At 39.6% G+C, this 4,303-nt stretch overlaps 1 pseudogene; it reads right to left on the bottom strand.

Moving 5' to 3' along the window:
- Nucleotides 1-737: 737 nt before the first annotated feature.
- On the bottom strand, nucleotides 738-1,120 carry LOC136377367 (galectin-1 pseudogene; annotated as a pseudogene).
- Between the last annotated feature and the right edge of the window lie 3,183 nt (nucleotides 1,121-4,303).

Genomic DNA, 4,303 nt, shown 5'->3' with positions numbered 1-4,303 from the left:
GGAAAACCTTAATTTCTAATATTTCTATATCTACTTATTTGCTTTGTCCTATAATGTTTATAAACTATTTCAAAATTATAATGCTAATAAAACTAATAACAAATAAGCATAGTAAAGCTTTATATGCCATTGAAATTTTTGTTGTTGTTAGAATATATCCCACTAAGGAATGGTCAACCAAAGTCCTGATATCAAAATTTACTTGAATCAATTCTTTTCTCTATGTGGTTATTTTAGTAACACAATATAGTTAGGTTCATTGTTTTATTATTATTGTATTTTAATTTTAGAGTTTTCTTCCTTCCATCCCTTTTAATTTTCCAGCCATATAAGGCATTCACATGCTCCCATATCCATTCCCAACACCCAGTCTCATCCCGTCCCCTTCCTTATAGGTTTTATTCATTTCCAGCTTATTTTTATTGCTTCTTTTTGCAATGCACATGCAGATACACACACATTTTCCTTTCTTTCTGGGCAAAAGATAGCCTGCTATACACACTTTTGTACCTTGCTTCTTTCACTTAACAATATATCCAAAAAATTACTCTAAATCTATTCATAAAGATCTTCCGCACTTTTTTTTGTGTATCACCAAGTATTTTCAAAAGGCTATGTATGACATGAGACTTCGGAAAACAAGAACCAATAAGTATCTAACACTAAAATAAAAGACCTTTTTTTCCAGGGGGAACAGAGACAGTTGTTTTTATGGGGGTCATGGGTTGGCTGGCTTACTAAAAGGTCATGCATTTAATCTTGAAGTCACCCTCTGCTGCCAGGTAGTTGATGGCCTCCAGATTGAGGCAGTTGGGTATCATGAATGTGTATCCATCTGGCAGCTTGATTGTCAGGTCCACCCAGTCAGAGATGCACACCTCTGTGACACTTCCAGGCTGGAAGGGAAAGGCAGACTCCCGTTGTTCAGCCATCCTTGCTATTACACACATGATGCTGGTGTCCCCATGCATATCAAAGCCAGGGGTGAAGTGCAGGCACATGTTGTTGTCTTTGTCCAGGTTCAGCACAAAGTTCTTGGCATCAGGGCCCACCTTGTCTGCACTTTGAGACACTCTCCCACTTTTAGATTCGGGTTGGTGGCAACCAGATCACAAACCATGACTGAGGACAGGAGGGTGATTCTGGGGACTACAGCTCCAGCTGTCTGAAGACTCCACCGAGAGTATAATGGCAAATTTCAAAGTAAGGAATAGACTTAGAGGTGAAGTGAGCCAGAGGGGTGAAATGACTTACCCCACGTAGAGGATGCTGGGTTGTGCTGCCCAGATCACCCTTCAGGACTAAAGGACAAGTCCCAGCTGTTAGCAGTGCCCTGGCTGGTCCTGCTGCTGTCTCTCTCCATGGGGATGGCCCTGGGCTGGAAAGAGCTGACTCAATAAAGACCCCAGTCCTCTCTGAAGCAAGACTCCACCCAAACACAGGCTAATGTGGGGGCATAAAGTCCAGTCCTCTTGTCCCAATCTAGGACAACTCTGAAGGCCCACTTGACTCCAGGGTCCCTGTGGATAAGCTGAGCTCCTGTTGCTATTGCACCCAAGCCCAACTCCTCCCTCTGTCCAGTCCTGCTTCCTCTCTCCCCTGGTGTTGATCCCGAGGGCATGTCCTAGTAAACCTATTACACATTGGCCTTCATCTCAGCTACCTCCTGGGGAACCCGACCTGGGACACCCAGAGTCATCAGTTATCAAATCTTCTTATAATACATTTATGACATTGCACAAATCATATCGCCTTTTAGTTTCTTATTAATTTACTTATCAAGAACAGTGATGCCACTAGTCAAAACTTCGGGGGCAAAGCAAAAACCAAGTACCATATAATTTCACTTATATCTGGAATCTAATAAACAAAATAAATTAACAAACAAAATAAACTCAGATACAGAGAACAGACTGACAGCTGTCAGAGGGGAGGGAGGCTGGGAGGCTGGGTGGAAAAAATGAAGAGATTAAGCAAAATAAACAAAACAAAAAGACTCGTAGACACAGACAACAGTATGATGATTACCAGAGGGAAAGGGGTTGGGGAGATAGAAGAGGGTCAAGGGGGGATACATGGTGGAAGATGGAGACGTGACTTGAGGAGGTAAACATACTATACAATATACACATGATGCATTAGAGAATTGTACACTCGGAACTTGTATAATTTTATTAACCAATGTTACCCCAATACATTCAATGAAAAAGTTTCTATCTTTACAGTTACTTGTCATCAAAGATAAACACTTTGTTTTTGTTTTATTTAAAACAATGCAACCAGATATCAGCTAAGACCTCTCAACTTTTTGCACTCTAGATAAGATTGGCTTGAAGCCCCCATTTCACACTCTGTGGAAATCTAAAGCTTACTACAAGATTTCTGAAAATTCTCAAAGGGCTTATATTCTTAGAAGAATTCTGGCTCTGGCTCTTGCTTCTAAATGTACTGTCTAGCACATAGTAAGTGCTCAACAAGCTCTATTGTTTGTTAGCCAAACAACTCTTTTTTCTTCTGTCGATTTCTTTTGGGGAACAATTTCTCCTATTCTTTCCCACATTATAATGTGATCCAAATCAGAGCGGCTATCTTTTCATAAACTACCACGATTGAGCCAAGGATGAACATATGACCAGATCCAAGCCAATTAGAGTCTCTTCTAGTGAATATAAAAATCAGAACTAAGGAAAAAGAGGTCTTTTCCTCTCTGGCAGCAAAGCTTTGAGGATAAGAGTGCTGGAAGCCACACCCCCTGTTGAGCTGAGAAAGTTTGTCTGTATAGCAAGAAATAAAGCCAACATATAATGATTCAGAGAGGTGTTTGAGTCCCTAATTATCACTGTCTCTGAGGCCAGCTCTGCCTTCTTTCTTTCTTTCCAGAGTGTGAACTAAAAAATGACATCATTGCCAGTGCAGCCAGCTAAATTACCTGCCCCAAAGAAGGAGATGATGATAAGTGGCAGTAATTGTAGTGCAGACGGGATGTAGAATTAGAAAATAACCCATTAAAGAATAAGATGGAAACTGTGCAATAGGCAAGGAGAGGTTGCCAGATTAAGAATTCCTACTATGTTCTACAGTTCATTTGAGGGTTCTTAAAAATGCAGCCTGTATTTGGAGAGCTCACAACACCTTTACCCTTTACCCATCAGCAATACACATGATTTTTTTTTATAAATAAATTTTTATTAATTTTAATGGGGTAACATCAATAAATCAGGGTACATATATTCAAAGAAAACATGTCCAGGTTATCTTGTCATTCAATTATGTTGCATACCCATCACCCAAAGTCAGATTGTCCTCCGTCACCTTCTATCTAGTTACACGTGATTTTTTTAAAAAGTGAATTTGTTGGTTTCACCCACCTAACCTCTCAACTCTACAAACCTCTGTAAATATAATAGGGAGCCTGGGGATTTCCTTTGCTAAATATTTACCAAGAAGTCTTCAAAACGCTAGGTGTTTCCCTGTTATCTACACTCTATAGAATAGTGATCTTTGAGTTAGCAAAATGGCCTAAAATTAGTTGTCCATTTGTCCACCTAGTCAGTTTCATTAAATAATCACCAAGTTCCAGCTGTCTGCTTCAGGGTTTTGGGAAATGAGGGTTTTATATTTTACAAACTATGGATCCTGCTTTCTCTTCCTTTCACTAGAAGGAGAAGAAAAGGTTTAACCTAGCCTTAAATATCAGAGGAAGAAGACCTTTGTTCCAGTAGAATTAATTTGCAAATGCTTCCTCTTTTGGGATTCTCGAGAGCATAATTTGCTGAGACGAAGGACATGACATGATTTATGAGAAACAACCTTCTAACTTCAATCCCTCCCTGACCTCAGCTAGTGTCCCAGTGGTGATGTTCAGAAAAGTTCTGAATTCTCCCCCTACTGGGGCTGATGAGTTCTTACAGATGCAGTATCTTTCAGCTGTCTTACTGGGTCTTTCTGGACAAGGGGCATAACTCCAACTGGATAGGTCGTTGCTGGGGTCTTCATTGTGAGCATTTCCCAGTGATGAGACTTCAAATCACCCAGGATTTGAGATGAAATCTTGCCTCTGCTCATGAAGAAATGGAAAACACCTCTTTAAACACCAAGTTATAATACTAATTTTAATAACTTAAACTCCATGAACTATAATCTCTACGGCCTTAAAATGAAGAAAAAAAAATCATACCTACTTCAACACTGGTACTTTTTCAGAGAATGCTAATTGAGTAAGTGAATCACTGAATTAATTAATTTGCTGAATAAATGAGTCAGAGTTTTTGGTTACAAGCAATTGGAACTCCATATGATTAAC

This window comes from Saccopteryx leptura, chromosome 6 (assembly GCF_036850995.1).
Source record: "Saccopteryx leptura isolate mSacLep1 chromosome 6, mSacLep1_pri_phased_curated, whole genome shotgun sequence".
Classification (NCBI taxonomy): Eukaryota; Metazoa; Chordata; class Mammalia; order Chiroptera; family Emballonuridae; genus Saccopteryx; species Saccopteryx leptura.
This window is presented reverse-complemented; position numbering and strand designations above follow the sequence as displayed.